General features: G+C 53.3%; 1 protein-coding gene across 1 annotated transcript in view; it reads right to left on the reverse strand.

Annotated features, from left to right (window-relative positions):
* Grik4 (glutamate ionotropic receptor kainate type subunit 4) overlaps positions 1–15,968 on the reverse strand; it is a 425,572-nt gene extending 409,604 nt beyond the window's left edge. The window contains exon 1 of the mRNA XM_050120125.1: positions 15,850–15,968. The gene's annotated coding sequence lies outside the window, so the exon portion shown is untranslated. The remainder of the gene's footprint in view (positions 1–15,849) is intronic.
* Positions 15,969–20,139: the final 4,171 nt, after the last annotated feature.

The raw sequence follows: 20,139 nt of genomic DNA on the forward strand, positions 1-20,139 counted from the left end.
CAACACCAGCAGTACTGAAAATTCCATGGACACCTTGAAACAACTCTACAGAAGGCAGAGCTGAGCACCCTGGCTCTGGAGCACACAGCTCCAGCCAGAGTTATTTCAAACACTCTTCACCAGGCCTCTGGCTGTCACACGCTTCCATGAACTCTAGACGCCTGCAGCCATTTCTATCTTAACCAAAGGGGGCTGCTTCCCCTAGCGGTCCGATTGCTGGGACTAAAAGGCAAGGCAGTATTGGTCCAAACCATAAGGCTCGATGTGCTTGGTGCTAAGAGGCAAGCCTGTGATTGGCCCAGACAAATGGCTGTGATTGGCCCAAGTATCCCTTCTCCAGCCATCTTTAGATGGCTGAGCTCACTCAGGTTCAGGGACACTCTCCTGTGGACCTCCCTTGGGTTTGCAACATAAATCTCGGGTGCTCTTCCCTGCCTACCTTCAGTAGCACGGGCTATCCTGATAACAACGCAGCAGCAGATGCAGTGGAAAGCTCAGAATTCAGCAGCTGCAATGGCCACCATCACAACAAAGAAAATAGTGGTGTCAGCTTGACTGCTGAAGAAGTCCCAGTGGCCCGAGAAGAGGTCCCAACGGCTCTCACCTGGCATCTAATACCTAACACCAGGCTGGCATCTGGTGTCTAGTTTTCAAATCTCAGCCAAGACGGTGGGACCCAGCCTACTGGGAATGATAGTCTGACAGCTGAAGAGGCTGACAAAAGCCCCCTGGCAGCCCCCACCCACCCATGCCTTCCCAGCATTCCTAGGGGCAGCTGTAGACTTGAATCCATGCAGGGGTGGAAGGGTAGGGCACCTGGTGCTGGGTGCCCTATCTGTGTGATTACCACCTATGCCTGATGCTCTTGCTCCTAAAGGGTCTATTGGCTCTTGAGTGGCACTGGCTACCCAGGCTCCCAAACTCAGCCCCAGGAGAGGCAGACACCACAAGTCATCTCCTTAGCATCCACTGATCTGGTAGCACAGGTGAGTGTCCCTTAGCCTATCCTCACTGCAAGAGCCCCAGCACCCTGCTGCTGTAGCCTGACAAAGGGTGGGATTTGGATCAACCAAGGTCTTTTGTTTAGGCCAGTCACAGCCAGAAAAAGCAGAAGAACAATTCCAAAGCAGCCAGGACAGACCAGGAGGAAAGACAGGGCACTTGCTCAAGAAGCGGAAAGACCTCAAGGATGCAGAGACAAGAACCCCCAAATCCTAGAAGCCAAAGGCATGTCAACTCCACAGGCCCAAAGGTCTGAGATTCCGAGCTGAGGGCCACGGCAAAGGACGCAGGGTCTCAATATCAGAGACCTGAATAGGATTGGAGCACTGGGCAGTACCGCTTGCCTCTGTTTCTGCCCCCCCACTGCCTCTGACCGCTTGCTGCTGCCAAACCTAGGGGGAAATGAAGCACAGAGAAGAGCTTTCCTGCATGTCTACCACGTACATCCAGGGAAACGAAAAGAACCCTTGAACCAGCTGATTGCTGACAGAGCCACACTGCCCTGTACTCAAGAGTAAGAGGCAACCATTGCCTCTTAGTAGCCAAATTCACAGACAGTGTGCTGCCTCAGTCTATCTCTCAGGCCCTACCGTAGCAGTTCACCCTCGGATTTAAATCCCGCATCCTCCACCATCCTCCTCTTCTCTGGGCTGCTGTGGTTCCTCCATCCTACTCCAGTCACTACTTCTGGCATCTTAGGAGTTTGTTTTGTTTTGTGACAGGCTCACCATGTAGCCCAGGCTGGTCTCCAACTTGCTATCCTCTTCTTCAGCCTTAGCGTCCTGAATGCTAGAGTTATGGGTATGTGCCACTACGCATGGCTCGTCCAGTCCCTAGTGAACTCAGACCCAGAGCATGAGGATAGTAGAGTTTTATGAGCAGTCCAATTAGGACAGCCTACTTCACTCCACCGCATCCCAGCTCCATCTACCCTCATTCTAGAATTCACCTTATCACTGAGTATGTTTCTTGGGGTGGCATAAATTCAATTCCAGGTGGATGTCCCCCAGTTGCATCAAACTCAACCAATCTTAATCAAAACCAAATCTGCCACCTTCTGCAGATCCCCTACTGACCTACTACTAGGTCCCCAACTGTCCTGTCTTAGGTACTGATTATCAGCTGCTCAGAGGAAGAATCTGAGAAGCATTTAAGGCTGGCCTAACACCCATCACTCTCAACAGCACCTAAAAGAGCCCCTGTCCTGAAGATTCTCCCTCCTTCTTGACTCCCAGGAGTTCAGTCCCCTCTGTGCCTCGACCCAGGCTTACCCCCTCCCCTACAGGATCATACCAGAGCCCCAGTCCCTGACTCCAGCCTGCATTAGTCTTGTCCATCTTCCACACAACACACCCACTCAAGCTAGCTCTGCTTAAAGCCTCCCAGTGGCTGCTTTCGGGATGAAGCTAAAACATTTGGCACACACATGGGACATAACCTTTGGCGTTACTTCTTTGGGACACATGAGAACTGTGTGATGGAAAGGGAGATGGGGGAGCCAGCACCTCTAAATTCGATAGCCTGAGATCATACCTCTGGTCCTCTATCAAAGAGACTTCCTGAGTTCTGTCAACAGAGCGTGCATGTGACAAGGAGCAAACCAGACCACACAAGAAAAGCCCCTGGAGTAAAGTCCTGTGCTTGGCAAGGGTGAGCGTGCAGTATCCAATCCTTCTGATAAACACTGCTAGTTGAATTGCATTCTCTACCACCTCCCATTCCAGAGGTGAGTTGGTCACATGACTGCAGCCTCATCTCTGCTAGGGAGGTGCCTTTGCTGGGGCAGCTCCATCTTCTCCTCTCAGACTTAACCCAAGCCTTCCCAGGGCACCATGCCTCCTCCGGGAAGCCCGTACTGTTGCCCGTGCTGAGGTGAATGCCCTCTTCCGTGTCCCCCATGTCCCTTGCATTGGCCCCTCTATGCCACACAGCTTCATCTATCTACTTCTTGGTTAAATTCAGGAATTTTCCCTTGGTGCTGAACACAGAGCCTGGCAGAGAAGTGCCCCCACCCTCCCCTCCATTCTACCTCCTCCCCGGCGGAAAAAAAAATCCCACAGACTAGATGAATTAATGAAGCCAGCAGCACAACCTGATGCATTCTGGGCCACTGCCCTTCCCATGCCCTTCCAAGAAACACTCAGAACACTAACATCCCCCATAGAAAGGCAGCGGCCACTTCTGGTTTTGTCCTTGTATCCCAAGACCTCAGAAAACTCTGTTGAAGGAACAGCTCATGGGACCCTACTTGGGACCGCGCCTGCAGGGAAGCCAAGGCTGGAGCAGAGAAACAAAAGACGTTAATTACAAAGCCGGTGGAACGAAACGGAGGTTCACAGGTGCAAAGCCAGAGTCCACATTAGAAGAGAAACAGGGCAAAGCCAGCAAGCTTTTCAGTGTCTTGGGCTCCAGGGGAAGGACAGAGTAAATCAAACCTCTGACAGTCGATCAATGGACATCCAATTAACCGTCACAATATTACTAATTTACACAAAATGTCTAAACAATACTCTTTCTTCCTTGGAGGAGACCTTGGTTCAATGCCTCCCAGCTGTTGGGACAGTCCCTCCTTGCGAATGCTGAAAAGCTATTGGAACTGTGCCCCGATCCAGGGGAGGCCCAGGGACTCAGGCAGGCAGAAGGTCAGAGCCAGGCACCAGACAGACCCAAGTGCCTACGTAGCAAAAGCTCAGTCAGGGCCAGAGCAACCATATTGAGTCACTGGGGCCACCAGGGAGGGCCACTGAGGATTCGTAGAGGCCACAGTCAGAAACAGTCGCTCATTCTGACATGAGGAGCCCAGGGGTTCCAGTGGCCAATGATGCCCTAACATATGTTTTGGGGGTGTCACTCCTTTCATTCAGCAGCTCATAGAAGGTAAAGTGCCTTCTGGGTGGTCTGAGGTTATTCATGAAAGCATCCAGAGACGGAGGGGGGGGTGTCTCCACTTGGGAGTAAAGGGGAAAGACGGCGTGACACTTGATCAGTAGTGACACCCAAAAATTACTGACTAACCAAACTCCTGTGACATCCAGGGACCAAAACCACCAGCTAGCAGGGACCCCGAGAAGATAAGATGAACTCGGTTCTAACAGTGACTTTGGACTGACCTGCTCCTTGCTCCCGTAAGATGTGATGGCACCGGCATTCAGAGAGAGCCTGGTGCTCACACGGGAGGACTGAGGTCCGCGCAGGTGCAAGGGAGAGGTGAGAACGCCTTGCCTTCTTCCCGCCTTCTTCCACAGACAAACCACACAGGAGCCACAGCTTGGCGGTTCAGCCCTGACAACAGAACACATTCAAGGCTGCTGCAGGTCCCTTCACCACAGAATCCTCTTCCCAGTACCATATGAACACCAAGCTCTAGGCAAAGCCAAAGCTGGAGGGGAGCATGGGCCCTGGCTTCCGGTATCTGGAAGGATATCAAGCCAGACAGCGTGATCTCCTCACCTGGAAATGCACCAGGCATTTCTCACCATCACCGGTTTACAAGTAAACCAAGTCACCAAGAGCTGAACTGACTGCGCCAGCTACTCAGCAGCAGGTCTCTTCTCTTGTTTGTGGAACCAGAGTCTCATGTATAATAGGCTGGCCTCAAACTTTCTATATAGACAAGGGTGACCTTAGATTTCCAATCCTCCTGCCTCCACCTCTCAAGTACTAGGATTACAGGCAAGGCACCACCATACCTGATGACTGAGGATCAGGATGCTGGGGACGGAACCCAGGGCTGTGCCAACTAAGTGCCCACCAGCAACCCTTGTCCTATTTAAGTGGGTATTCATCCCAGTCCACGATGCTCCAACTGGCAAGTGCTGTCTGCTATGGGCAAAAGCGTGTAGCAGTGCCCCTCAGTCTCATATCCTGCAGCCCCCTGCTCTTCCAATCTTCCTGTATCATGGAACCCACAGCGCATTCTTGATTTCCTGTGACCCTTACTAGGTCTCTGAATGGCATTCTCTACCTTATGTGGCAGAGCCCAGTCTGCCCTAGAAGCCAGTCACGGCAAAGCAAAGGAGCTTTCTGGTGCGCAGGGACAGACTTCAGAGGAAACGGCTTCCCGAATTAAGGATTTTAAGCACAGATGTCTGAAATAGATATTTGGGAGCTATTCACCCAGACAACAGCCACCTCCTCAGCCTGCAGATATGCAGCCGCCATTGGCAAATATGCTTTCCAGCAAATTCTGCCCTGCCAATGAACTACTCCCCATTCTAGACATTTAGGGGAGCTGCTCCCCCCAAAGAAGCCATGGCAGATTCTGCAGCAGCCAGGTCCCCTGCCACTCTGCTCATGAAACATCCTTCCCCTGGCTCCTCTCCCCACAGGCTATCCACCGATTCATTTACTCCCCATTATTTTCAAAACTCAAATTGTATTCGCAGTGGAGCAAGAGTAATAAATACTAATACACTGTTTGCACTTGAATTAGCCTGCACGTCCTGGGACCACAGAGCGATTTGTCAGAGGCAGACATCCCACCCCACCTGCGCCTACAGAATCTTTCAAGGTCAGACTCTTAGGGCCTTAGCAAGGGTAAGGCATGAAAGGCTGTAGAGACTCTCACTTAGAGCCCCCTGATTCCTAAGAAGGCCACTGAGCTGCAGGGAAGGATAGGTAACTTAGGAAAAGCTCCACACCCTGGGGCCCACAGGCCTAGCCCTGGCTTCTAAGCTTATGCCCAATAGGGAGCTGGCAGCTGGAGAGCTGTGTGGCAAGCAGTGCAAGGGGGAAAAGGGCCCGGATGTTTCTGGAAAGGGATTAGAGTAGGATGGGGGAGGAGCCTTAGCAAAGTAAAGTCACAGGAAGGCCAGAGCAGGAGGGGAGATGGAAGGAGGGATCCCCAGCTGTCTGAAAGGATTCTGAGTCAGAAATCTAAAGCTACCCTGGGAGCCAGAGTCAGCACTGCGGATGGGTTCGTTTTTTTGTTTTTTATTTTCTCCAGACAGAGTTTCTCTGTGTAACAGCCTTGAATGTTCTGGAACTCACTCGCTCTGTAGACCAGACTAGCCTCGAACTCACAGAGATCCACCCGCCTCTACCTCCAGAGTGCTGGGATTAAAGGCGTGCGCCACCCAATGGATGAGACTCCTTCACAAGAGAGGTTGTTAGAGTGTGTGGAATGTGTGTAGTCAGCCAGCCTCCAACCAAACAGGAGCGACCAGAGTAATAAACTGAACTTAAGCCTAAGACATAGACCGCTGTACAGAAGCAAGATTGCTAGACACACAGCATTGTGGAGGGGCTTTTCTCCAGTACCAGCCCTCCCCCCCCTTTTCCCACCTGCCCAGGAATCTGGAATAGCAATGCAGCCATGCAGTGTTGCTTGCTCTGCTAATTGCATACAAACACAAGATACAATGCCACCACCTCTCCCCAGACAAGACCACAGGTCAAATGTGCCTTTGTGTGAGAGTGAAAAAGGTAGGTGCCATGCTCCTCCCAACCCCAGCCCTGCCCCCACCATCTCCAGGTGAACCACTAGGTCTCTGTAAGCTGTAAATCCCCAGCAAAGCTCTGGGATACAGTGAGGGAACCCACAGAGGGAGGCAGCAGCTTCCTCCCTGCCCCAACCCCTCCCCCATGGGATAAACACTGCAGGTCTTCCTCCCTCACCTGGTAGGATCTGGCTGGAGGGTTACAGTTGAGCATCCTTAGGCAGCTACAGCCTCTTCCAACTCCAGAGACCCCCACACCTAGTTTAGTGTGCACACTCCCTCCTGGCTCCTGCTTCTCAATAATTCCATTCTGGAAGTATCTCCGGATTGGGAACAGCGCAGGAACTCAGGATACCCCACACTTTCCAGGAAAGCTGCAACTGCGCAGGACCTAGAGCCAGAACCGCAAAGATGGTGCAGTTACCCAAGCAAGGGGTCAAGCCGATGCTACATGGCAAACCGCCCTGCAGACTCCACTGGGTTGAGAATGCCAGCTCTCTGGGGCAGGTCTAGCCTGAGCCACACCTCAGTCCTCGGCTGGGTAGGTGACTTTTAGCAAACTCCCTGAGTCACGGTTTCCCCGCTTGTCAATGTGGGTTGCTGCAGGATGGAATAAGAAAATGCATGTGACCCACTGCATAAAGTGCTCAAAAAATACCACCTAGTGTTTTTACTAGTGCCGTCTCATGTCTCCTCTTGAGTACTCTGTCACGTGACCATACTTCAGCAATAAGGCCCTGGCCATTATAATAATTATAAGCACTTAAGTCTCAATTTTTGAAACTGAAGTAGAAGGCAGGGGCAGAAAAGCCCACCTAAGGGTCAAGCCAGCTAATGAGTGCCCATGTTAGCCAGACCCAGATCACAAAATGGGGCATGGCCAGCACTCAAGCAGATCCCGAGGGCCCCTCCAAGAGAATCAGCTACCCTGGCTTCTGTTACCACACTTTGACATTTGTGTGAATAAAATCACACCCCGCCCTGCAGGCATCCACGTGCACCAGCCTGAAAGGGTAGAGGGGAACCAATTGTAGCCTTGAGTAGTGCCAGGAGCACTGGCATTGTCCACAAGGAGAGTCACGGTGCAGGCCCACTGGGCTCAGGACTAGACGATGAAAGGTGACACCAGAAGAGGCGTCTTCCTAGATCCCCGTGCCTTGTGTTCCTGTACTGATGGGCCTTTTTCCTAGGACTCTGCTCCTCTGGTGCCCAGTGCCCACGCTGCCAATGACCTTCATATAACCAACTAGACTCTAGCTAACTAACTGGAGTGCACATAGGTCCATGTTGCACCAATCACTTGTACTAACACCCCTAGATGTGGCTTCTGTCCCCAGAGCCTACTCATGATGACTCCTGGAAACTGTGTACCCATCTTGATCTATAACCACAGCTGTCACCCCAGATGCCACCTCTGCCCTCCCTAACCTCTCTCAAGTCCCTGGTGCCAGGACCCGGTTGGGTCAAGATCCAAGCAGACCCAGGATCACACCTATACTGGTTTATCTCACTTAGGGCTGTACTAATCTAAGAATGATAGTGCCATGCAAGACGAGAAAGGCACTTGGAGATCTACACAGTGGACTTTCAACCCCACACACCTGTGTGCTGAAGGTCATCTGTGCGCCCCCAGGCTCACAGATCGTCAAGGGTCCTAGGATATGGCTTCTACTGACAAGCACCACCCAAGGAAGCCGCTCACTCAGGGTACCATACACTGAGCGCCTGTCCCCTGCTGGTACTGGCCTCGCTGTAGACGGCAGGACATTAAGTACACCCCACATCTACAGGACTGACAGATAATCTGAGGACCCCCTACAAAGCATCCAAGCATTGCCTGGCCTCCCCTTACCACCAGCCTTCTGGCTACGCCCAGATATTCAGTCCCTGCCTCCTGAGTGGTTGTGTCCAGAGAGGGCCTGGTCAGGGTGGTGACACAGAGGTAGAGCAAACAGGCTGGCATTGCAGTTCAGCTATGTGACTTTGTACAAGGGCCCAAAGGAGGGCTAACAGCGACAGTGTGGGGCAGTTGTGGGGGGAGCACACGGTAACATTTCAGGACAGAAGTAGGGATCAAGAAAAACACTGACCTGGGAGACAGGTCAAAGGTCAGCTCCACTCCCACCCCTCATGTCTGAGGTCAAGCTCTGGACAGCTGAGGAGAGATGAAAGCCCCCCACCATACTGGCTGATCTGCCCTGCCGGTGGCCCAGTTGTTTTGTTTATGTCCATGCACCCCACATGCAGAGGTGTCCCAGCCACCTCTTCTTTTTCTAAAAATGGGTGGTGCTGTTTTAGCTCGAATAGAGTGGTGGTCTTTCTCCCCTAGTTGTCCCATTCTGTGCTCATAGATTTGGGCCATCTGAATTTGGGCCCTTGGATGGGATGTGTACAGCATCCCCTAACTACAAGAAGGTCACAGAGCAGTGGTCCTTCTGCCCAGGACTTTAGGCCCAACGAGGAACCTAGAAGATCTAGCAGATTGTAGAACACAGCCTTGGAATGTACCTTCCTGTGTGTCCATATGGGGACTGTGTGTCCGTAAACCTATGGTCGTAAATGGACGCAGGGCATCGTTGGCATAGCCCAGAGGGACCAAGGGTCAAGCAACTATGGCCTCCATCAGGTAAGTACATGCCTTCAGTATGTCTCAATCCTCCTATTCCCCACAACTGCTGTCACCTTCCTGGCCAAGGTGTCGCAGTGTAAGGGGAAAAGCCTTGGAGTTTCCAAGTGGAATGAAACAGAATGCTGGCTTCATTTCTTGCATCTTGGGAATCTTCACATCCCAATGGGTTCCCATGGAGGGAGGTGGAATAAGGACCCAAAGCACAAAGACTTGGTTGAGCATAAGGTAAAACCTAGTAAATTTAGAAGTCATTTGCACTGACTGAGCATGCACCTTATGCTAGGCAGTTGGAGAGGGGACCTGTCACATCCACGTTTGCAACCACCCAGCGAGGTATTTTGGCCTCATGAAGACCAGGAGCATGGACCAAGCTTTATGGAACTTGTATTCTGGCTCAAATCATTGCTGGGTGCCATCTGGGGCAAGCGATGTACCTATGGGTCTGCTCATAGAGAAGAGCACAGCAGCAGTGACTTCCCAAGAGCTGGAGGCCAGCTCAGGACACACTGTGCATGCATAGCACCTCCTAGACATGCGGGGACTCGATGATGGTGGTTCTAAGAAAACGGGGAGCGGGCAGAGGCTGGAAAGTCATCCACAGGAGCACAACCTCAAGACATTCCAGGAACCACATCCTGGGATTTGTTTAACCTCCTGACTTTCCAGTTTCCAGGCCATGAAACAAGCAGATGCTGCTTTGTTCTGCATAAGATCCTCAGCTTCATGAGGAGCAGGTGCTCCTGACGACCACTGTCTCACTCTTGGGGCAGACATTAGGTGGCCTTTCGTCTTGGTCCTCAGACAGAGACTAGACCCAGGGCAGGCGTCCTGACCCTGACCCAGCTTACACTCACATAATGGTGTGCTCACCGGGTAGTGGCTGCCATCTAAGTCCACGATTCCTTCTGGATCAGTCGACAGGTCCTGCGTGCACCTTAAACAGGTGGCTCCTTGGAACCCGGGGCCCTCCATTCTCCGTCTCTTTCTTACTCTAAAACCAATGTAGACTGCATTGGTTTAAAAACTTAAGGAAGGGAGGAAGGAAGGACAAACGGACAAGCTCCATCACCTTCCCAAAGGGCATCGCAGGCCACCCTCCTGTCAGCCTTTCCAGGGACACTGTACCTACAGTCTTGAGTGACAAGCTCTAAAATGGAAATATGATCACCCTGCTAATGGGGACAAGCACAGCCACTGCTGGGCACCTCCCTCACCTGCTGAGGCTCCAGGGGCCACTTCAGAGCTGATTCAGACTCTGCCCCCTGCACCCCATTGCTGAACCTGGAAGACAGTGAGACACTGTCAGCTGCAGCGCTAACCACTGTACTGCCAAGCCTTGATGGGGCGAGGGAGGCCTCCAGACGCCCTAACCCCCAGAGAGCCAGCCAAGGGCTGCTCCTCACCTCGGGACCAGAGCCTGCATGCCTCGGCACCAGGAAAGAGGAGGGCATTCAGTCTAGTTCTCCGCCCGGCTGTTCCTCCATCTTCCCATCATCTGAAACTTTTCTTTTTTATTAAGTGTGCCCTACAGCCGGCCTCTCACTTACACATCTTAACCTCCTCCGGGCTATTGATTTCTCATTCTATTAAATCCTCCTCTTTAACGCCAGCCCTTAAACTCCTATTCTAAACATGTATTTACTGCTAGCCACCTAGTCTCAGGCCAGCACTAGACTCCCCAGTCTTGAGAGGTGGGCTTCTCCTTACTTCCTCCAGATGAAGGGCTGGGGTGGGGCTGTGAGAGGTCCTCTACCAATCCCTAGCAATCCTCCTTCCCCTAGATGCTCTGGGTGACCCTAGGGGGACCCCAACTTCCTTATCAGTCTCTCCATAGCCAAAACACCACACAGGATTCTAAACACAGCCTGAAGGACAATGTCATAGCTGTCTGGTCTTCCTTCTCCCACTGAGAAAACTGCTTCCCGAGACACAGATGAGGAGGGGGACCGGCTAGAGAGGAGGAGGGCTTACAGGGCTCACAGTGGCAGGGTGGACTTCTCACAGGCTTTCTACTCCAGCCATTAGATACAGCCTCAAACTCAGGAGTAAAACCTGAGGGCTGCCAGTATGGGGGTCTGGCAGTCCTTGGGGTTGCTGTCTGCACAAACCAAGACCCTCTGACTGGTGACAAATAAGAGGAAAATCGAAAGTCAGGAAGTGTGGCCCAAGTATCGAAGCCTCAGCACCACAGCCCATGCATTCTTCTCTGTGGCAAACAGTGAATCAGCCGGAGCTGAAGCCCCTTAAGCAGGACAAATATTCACTTGTACCTGGTCTGTCACACTTAGGGACATCTCAGTGAGCGAAGATATAGTGACTCCTGCCTGCACAGACAGAAACTCCACCTGGTTCCAGGGAGTGACAGATACTGAGATGAGCTAGCGCGGGACACGGGGTCCATGGGTCATGAAGGGAGGCAGCAGAATTGGCAGGAGGAGGGAGGGTGAGATCCCGGCATTGAACCTGCTATATGACAGTCCCCTGCTATGTGACAGTTCCCTGACAACACACACTCAAGGCCCAGCTCTGCCCTGGACTGCTCAGCTGCTAGCTATCCAGGAACTCCACGGGCCACCCAACCCAGTCCCCAAATGCTCCACACAGTCTGGGCAAAGCTGGTCCCTTCTGGCTTTCTTATTTCTAAAAGCTGCATCACCCTTCTCTCCGGGCTCCCGGGCTAGAAATCTCAAAGTTATCCCAACACTTCCTGCTCCTTCATCTGCTGTTACCAATCTGTCCGCACGTACTGCTGCGCCTTGGAAATGTCACTCAAGTTCCCCCTTCCTGTTGCTATCACCCCCGCTTAGCCCTCAACCCCCTTTTCAGCATAACACTCTCTGCCCAAGAATCTTCAACAACTCCCCCAGGCCTGCTGCGATCACCTGAGTCTTTTTTCCCTCTGGAGTTCAAGGACTTCTCGGATTTAAAGTCTCCACAGCTCCTCCAACAGCCACACCTTCTCCACCAGCCCCGTCCAGTCTGCCCGCTGGCTCTGTTCTCTCTCCCCTTGCTCTGCCTGCAGGGTTCCTGCTCAGTCTCCTTACAGTGAAGCTCTCCTATGTCTGAGCCCCCTGTAGGCTCCAGCCTGCACTCATGTGCACATAGCTTCACACATTTCTACACACTCACAATCAAGCTGTCATTTTCAGCCAGGACAGGTACCTGGACCGCTTTCTACCCAGATACTATATGGGTGGAAAGAAAGGTGGATGGAGCCCCGCATGAAGGGACTCTTCCAGAACCCCAGGGCTGCAGGAAGTCAATGGAGCTGTTCAGCTACTCCTGCTTTTGGAAGTAAATGTTGCTCAAGTGTAGGGAGGAAGCTGGCGTCTGAAGCTGCCACTGGTTCATGTCACAGGACAGAGGACGGAACATCGTAAAGCCCCCTGGGACCTCAGCCCTCATTTGTAAAGACCCAAACGCTCAGATCTAACTCACAGGGCAGCTGGGTGATTGAGCGAAACAGGGAAGTTCTCAGCTAATACAATATTAAATTGATTTCTTCCTTCCTTCCCAGAATTGAGGCAGCCTGGTTCTGTGGTATAATCCTGTTTTTCGTGTTGGATTTGTTCAACATTAGGTGTCCTCTATTTTACATAGCAGAATGTTATAATCAAGTAGCATTCAGTTCTTACGTCCACACTATGAACAGAGCCAGGTAACGGGGGCTGAAGGGCAGGGCCGCTCTGCTGGAGGATGGAGAAAGGGAACAGGTGTCAGGCAAAGGCTTTGCCCCTCAAGGGAGTCACTGTCTGGGTGGGGACACTTACAAGGCAGATCACTTTCAATACCAGGCAGGGCTAAGAGCTGACCCAACCCACCAAGAGAAAGTGGAGGAGGGGCCACGCAGGGAATACACCCTAGATTCCCACCTGAGCTCATGACAAATCACAGCCCTGTGTCCTCACGTCCCATGGTGTCAGGACTCTGAAGCGGAGACTATCCTTTTACAGGGGTGGAAAGTCAGGCTTAGAGAGGTGAGGCGGCTCAGCCAAGGTCACACAGGGAATGATGTGGGACTAGGAACTCAGGTGTTTCAGGATAACAGCTGGAGCATCTGTCCTTCCGTGCTATGGAAGGTTCTAGCTGCTCCATGAAGGCTGTTCAAGAGGTTGTGCAGAGCAGAAAGGAGGAAGGGCATGAACAAGAACACGAGGCGCCTGTGCTGAGGGGCAGGCAGTTCACTCCAGAGGCTATGGCATGACAAGACGCTGGGACCCGTATACCGAGGGCCTTCGGTTCCAAGCAAAGTCCTCCGTGCTAAGGGCTCTGGAGATGGAGCAATCTGTGAGAGCCCCACTGTGGGAAGCCCAAGTGGTCAGCGATGCTGATGCCGGAGAGAGTATTAACAAAAGGGCGAAGAGAAAGAGCATATGCTGGGGTGGGGGGCTTCCAGAGCAGCTAAGAACAAGGCAACAGGAAGAACTTGCCCAAGAGCGCGGTGCTGCAAACCAGAGTCTGGGAAACATGTAAATCTCCACACCTCGGTTCCTGTGGGTCAACCCATAGGCCTTTTCCCTGGGGGCTGTCGGCAGACACCGCAAACGCTTAACGCTGCTGAGGCTGAAGTGGGCCCCGTGTGCTGCACTCAGAGGCCTGCAGAAGTCTGCCACTCAGAAGGGATGAGTTCTCTGAGGCAGCACAAGAGTGCTCTCTTCCCAGGCACAGCACAAAGCCACCCTCCTCGTCAACCACTCTAGCCTCCTCCTGGCCTTTCCATTTCACCAGGTCCCCAGGGAGCAGCGGAGCTCCCCAAGATCTCCCGCGTCTAGGAGAGAAGAATCCACTTCTCTGGAGCATTCAAAAGTTCCCTCTGCATCCTAAAGGAAGCCAGATTGGAAAGCAAGAGCTTTAGAACAAACTTTCGGAGCTGGGAAAGCTTCAGCTAATGACTGAGACGTCTAGAGGAGAGGGTGGGGAAAACATCAAAACTCACACACATCCCCCATCAGATCTGCTGCTTTCTCTCCACTCCTAGAACTAGCCCTGCCGCCAGGTCTCAAGTGACAGGTTCAGTCAGACATGGGGGACGGAGCTGGAGAGACAAGCGCAAAACTGGTGGGCAAGCCCAGGCCACAAGAAATGAATATAATCTGGAAAATTAAACAAAGCCAGTCACTGTAACGTGTGCGTATTAGATTAACTCTCTAAAGGGTCACGACCTTGAGGAACACATCCAGCCAGTGAGGAAAATAATAAACCTGATTAACGATGAGGCATGAGCCGCTGCTTCTGCAAATAAAGCCAGCCTGAGGATGCCCCGTGGAATTCCAGGGGCTTCCTTCCCTGGCGGAGCTGGAACAGAGCCCACCTCTTCAGCCCCTTGCCACCACTAGGACATTCCAGGACTAAGGCAGGGCAGGGTTGCTCCCTTCCAAGCCACACCCCTGCAGCCCCATCCCAGGGGATGCAAGGCTAGCCAGGTGCTCCAGGAAGGGTCACTACTACCAGTGGTGGGAGCCAAAGAGAGGGTAGTTCTCTTTGTCCCTGGCAGGGCTCAACCCTCTTGGCCAATCCTTAGCCCTCCTGTTCTGGTCTTTAAGAGATGCCTACTTGCCAGAAACAGTGGCCAGGCCCAGCCAGAGTTCCCCTCCTGTTTCCAGACAACCCAGGCCCCTGGGAGACATGCCCAGAAGAGCCACTGGAGGGAGGCAGGGAGGTGGCACCGCGTGGCATCACCAGACAACAGCACCAGGAGGAAGATGGCAGCATCAAGTACAGATGCCAAGAACCATACAGCCCAAGGTCCAGGCGGGGACCAGCTCAGCCTGCATGGCCCGGCCACTGCCAGCGAGCCTGGCTTGAGGGCCTTTTCTAAAATCCCCTTGGTCGCGCCTTCCCCCCAACCCAAAGCCCTGGGCCAACTCTCCCCAGGCTCCACCTCCTCCCTCACTTTCCTCAGCTCCAGGGAGCCGGGGGAGGGAGGCACAGGTGCTCTTGGCGCCTTGGATGAACCCCCGTCCCAGCCGTCACCAGAGCGCCCTCAACCCCCAGTCAGGTCGGAGCCACTTAGGCACTGCCGGGTCCTCACTGAAGAACATCTCCTGAGCTCCCCTCCCCCTCCACCTAGCCCCTTCCCCCTCCAGCGCCCAATGCAGGTCTCCAGAGTTTCTCCCTCACTTCCCACTCGGGTGAACTAGGGTGGGATGGCTAAGAGGCCCATTAGTCGCAGGAAGGAGGGTCATTTCTGATAGGACGTTGGCTTGGCCCAAAGCAAGACGGCGTTCAGGGTTGGGGGTGTGGTGGTGGCCGGAGTCCAGGGCCCGGGCAGGGGCGGTCAAGACAGATGGCAAAGGGGGAAGACGGAAGGGGGCTCGAGAGTCGGGCTGGTCTAACCGGGAACTGTGGCACGGAAGAGCGGCCCGCAGGAAAAGCCGAGGGTGACGAGGCAGGGGAGAATCGCCGGTGTCGGGAAGGGGCCGTCATCCCTGCAGGGGGCAGAGGCTGGGCTGGTAGTTGAACTGGGAAGAAGGAGGATCACAGCGGGAGGGTCGGAACCGGGGAGAGGTTGCGCAGGGGGAAGCAGTTGGGGAGCGAGCGAGACTAGAGGAAGTACGGGGCAGGGTGGCGGGGTCTAGGTGGAGAATTGGGGGACGCAGGCATCGGAGTGCAGGGGACTGGGCAGCTGGAGGCGGGAGCGGGGCCAGGCAGGGTGCGGGCCGCGGCCCGGAGGGAGCGAGCGGCGGAGACGTCAGAAGTCGGGGTGCGGCGCAGCCCCGGGGGGCGCTGGGGACAGCGCAGGGCGCGGGCCGGGGGCGGCGCGGGGGCCGCTGCCCTTACCTGGGCGGCTCCGCACTCCGGGCGCCGAGCCGGGGACCCGACGCTGCTCGGCCCGCGGCCGGGCTGTTGTTTTCCTTTTTTTTTTTTTTTTTTTTTTTTTTTCTTCTTCCGCAGCAGCGGCGGTGGCTCCAGCTCGATCCGCCAGCAGCCGAAGGCAGAGTCTGTGTCCGGCTGCGAGCGAGCCGGGAGCGGGCAGCGCGGGAGGCGCGCGGAGAGGCACTGGGGCGCCGCCCGGCGGGCAAGGAGGGAACTGCTGCAGCCCCGCAAGCGGCGGGCCGGGGAGGGGGCGTCCCTTCGGGGCTGCGGTCGCCAGTGTCTCAGCTCGCTGGCGGGGGCTTTCGCTGGCAACCGGGGCCTAGGTACCTGGGCAGAGGAGCGGCGAGAGACCGAGCAGCCCGGGCCAAACTTGTAGCTGCCCTGGTCGGGTCGAGCAGGAGACGGCCGGCCGGGGATAGGGGGCTCCGGGTGGGCGTTGCAGAGAACTGACCCCAAGAGGGGAACTGGAACACACTCCATAGCCCTGCGCCAAGGGGCAGCCCGCCCCGGTCCGGAGGAGTTATTGGTCTGGCCCACTTCCGCGGGCAAAGGGCGACTCCTGGTGGCGTTTTAGGGACCAGAACGAGGGACGAAGTGTAGAGAAGGTGGCCATGGTGGTGGCGCGTAGCTGAGGAGGCTTTGCTTTAGAAAGACCAAATAAACCACACCGTTTCAGGAGGCCGAAGAGCAACAGCTCACGTTGGTAGACCGCCGGTTTAGACACACACTTCTCCTGGGAGGAGTTTGGCGCTTCATGCTGCACACAAGGAAATCCCGGCTAGGAAAGGCGAAGGGCCCAACCTTCACCTGGAGCAGGGGGCAGGAGCAAGAGGTAACCAAGCATTTTGGCAAGAGGTTCAGGGACCGTTTGACTACATCATAGCTGCTTGGAAAAGGAGGCTAGAAAAGGCGAGGACAGGAGAATAGAAGGCCTAGGATCACGTGACTTCCTCAAACCCAATGTCTCCGCTATGGACAAACCCAGAATTCATCCATGCCAGTCTTTCCATCTTCTACCCTCAGCCCTTACATCCAACCACTAGCATACCCCGAAGTCTTTGTGCGGGGGGGTCGCTCTAGAGCAGTGGTTCTCAACCTTCCTAATGCTGCGACCCTTTAAAAGGTTTCCTCACGTTGTGGTGACTCCCAACCATAAGATTATTTTCATTGCTACTTCATAACTGTAATTTTGCTGCTGTTATAGATTGTAATGTAAAAATATGTGTTTCCCCAAGTCTTGGGAGACCCTTGTCCCCCTTCCCCAAGGGTTGAGGACCACTGTTGTCGACCTACTTGACTGGTTCTTGGGACTACTAGGACAATACACAATACACAGACTGCCTATGTTGAGAGAGCAGCAAGGCTGAATCAGCCCCGGATTCCCTGCTAGCTGGGAGAAATGTGGTTACAAGATCCTGTTTCTCCCTCCTCCACTGCCAGAGCAAGCTTTTTGCGTGCTCTTTTGGCATGAGAGTCGCCATATTGGACAGGAGTTTCCATGTTGGATAGGCTTCTATTTCTCCAGTCCCGTATTATTTAAAAATTACTGTATGTCAAGACTACACCACTTAAGTATCATTTCCAAAACCAAAAGCTTTTACATCAGCTTTGCAAAGTAGATGTCAAGGTGAACCTAACCGCATCTTTCTTTTTTTTTTAATTTTTAATTTAATTTTTTTTTCCAGGTGGGGAAGTTCGAGACAGGATTTCTCTGTGCTTCCTTGGCTGTCCTGGAACTTGCTCTGTAAACCAGGCTAACCTTGAATTCATAGAGATCCATCTGCCTCTGCCTCTCAAGAGCTGGGATTAAAGGTGTTCACCACCGCTGCCCAGCAGACCCTAACATCACCTTATGAATGACCTGTGGGACATTCCCATCCTGATGTGAATGGAGTCCAAAGACCTGAGCTTTAACTCCAGTGCCTTTCTCTGCCTTTGGATTCTAGAACTGGTTTGCGCGAGTGGCAGGACAATAGCCTATACGGTACCTGCCCTGGGATGACAATAGTGGAGGGCATCCCCGTGACCAGGACAATCTGCTTCACAAGCCCATGGTTTCCAGTTCCCTCTTTAAGAGCAAGGGAAGCTGACTGGGTGACATCTGGTGACTTCAGAGTGACATGCATGGTCTACTGGAAGCACTCAAGACCCGCACAGTAGACACTGTGAATGAGGAAAGGAAAATACTAGGCATGAGAAATGTTTCTTCTGATTCTTTGGCTTTGGAAGCTCATTTTATGAGCCAAGGAAGGTGTGATGGTGGCGGGGGGGGGGGGGGGGGGGGGGGGGGGGGGGGGGGGGGGGGGGGGGGGGGGGGGGGGTTAGGTGTCTTTGGCACAATTCCACAGCTATTGGTGGCTAGAGGTAACTGTAGTTGTTGCCTTGTGAAAACCCCAATCTCTTCACTTCCTGCAAATGTGGATTGTCTTTTTTAAGTCTTCGCCTAGAAGGAAGAAGCCCTGCAAATTGGTGCGGAGAATCCTGCCCTTACCATTACCTTGGCTATCCTCCTGACAGCCCCACCCCCGGGGTTAGCTGAGGAGGTGAGATATTCAATACTCCTACTCCATCTGAATCCCTCATAGCCAGTGCCGCTTGTGCAGACTCAGCCCCACACAAGGTAACTTCTAGAAGTTGGGAGAGATCAGAAGACAAGAGCGAGCCTCTCATCTTAAAGGGTAGCGCAGAGGAGATTGGAAATGGGGCCCTCTTGCCTGAAGCATCTCTCGCAGCCAGCTCCCATGCTGTACTAGACAGACAGGACTCTGTGTACCTGGCCATCATGATTAGCTGGTGGATCCAAGCTCTCTGGTTGCTGGAGCCTGCATAAGTTTGCTCTCCTGTGTTTATTTTTAGCTCATCTCGCTTTGTATTGGCCGCAGGTACAGCCACAAGAAGAAGTGCTTGCTTTGCATCACCTACCGCGTCTATTCCAAAATCACCTGGAAAGATTCAGCCCAAGTTGGTGATAACCTGCTTGCAAAACTGGGGCCAACCGAGATGCCCAGCCACCAAGTGACTTGTGCATGCATCACCTGCCACTCATGCCTACTGGCTCCAGGCCTGAGGGACTGGCTCCCTTCAGTGTTTTCTCAATCAAAACCGCCAGAGGGATGGTGATAACATGGGCTACCTTTCCTTCCACTGACCTCATATGACCCATAAGGTAGAATTGAGTCCAAACTGCCTTAGCATGGGTCAAAGGTCCCTGATGCCACATCTTCCTACTGCATGCTTCAATACCAAAGTAATTTGAAGCTGGGGGTACTGCTCAATTGGTAGAGGGCTTGCTTGCCTCAATCCTCAGTACCCCAAAATAGGGTATGGAGGCTCATGCCTGTAATTCCAAAGAGGAACGTAAATATGTAGAGGAGAGGGGAGCAGTTCCAAAGTTATCCTTGGAGGCACAGGTAAGTTTGAGTCCAAGTTCTGCGTGACATGAATCCCTGTCCCCAAACAAGACAACAATGTTCTGATCCCTCCGTCCACCTTATTTTATGCCACTGAGCCTTAGCACCCTGAAATCTGCCTGGAATTCCCCATAGACACACAAGTACACAGGGGTGAGTGTGTGTGAGTATGTGTGAGTGTGTGTGTGTGTGCAGTTGCCACCTCCCCGCCCACAAGTGCGTCTTTACCATTAAAATCTTTTAGGAATCGTCCTGCCAGGGACTCCTCCGACCTCACCATCTGATCCCTTCCCAGCAGAACTAATGTTTCATCTGGTCTTCTCTTGTGTTCGTTAGGGTTTGTGCTCACTTCTTTGTTTTGTGTCTCCTCTAACAGCCGGTAATCATGTTCTTCCATACTTACATCCTGGCCTCTCTCCCCTCTTGGTATCTTGCCTCAGCTATACCCACGAAGGAAGCAGAATATTTTATCTTCAGTGGGAGATACTGGTTTCTCCTGTCTCCGACTGGGTTCTTGTCTTGCCCCCTTCCAAAAATGGCATGGGTAGACAGTGAAGGGTGAACAAACACGGGGGAATTTATTTACATAGGGGTAACCCTTGGAATAGGATAGAGGGTTACCACACAGGAGTGACAGCAAAATGCAAGGTCCAAGATTCTTGATGATAGCCCAGTACCAACCAAAAGGTTGCCAGCAGGAGTTACAGATCCAGGCTCCAGCAAGCCTTGGATGCCAGCCAAGAGCAGTCACCTGAAGGCCAAGTCTGTGGAAAGCAGGTGTCAGGTGTGATGGGTCTTGGACACAGTAGGTCAGTCCCTAAAGCTGGAGCCTTGAAGTAGACTG

The sequence above is a fragment of the Alexandromys fortis genome, unplaced genomic scaffold (genome assembly GCF_014885135.2).
Source record: "Alexandromys fortis isolate MF-2015 unplaced genomic scaffold, M_Fortis_MF-2015_v1.1 scaffold_190, whole genome shotgun sequence".
NCBI lineage: Eukaryota > Metazoa > Chordata > Mammalia > Rodentia > Cricetidae > Alexandromys > Alexandromys fortis.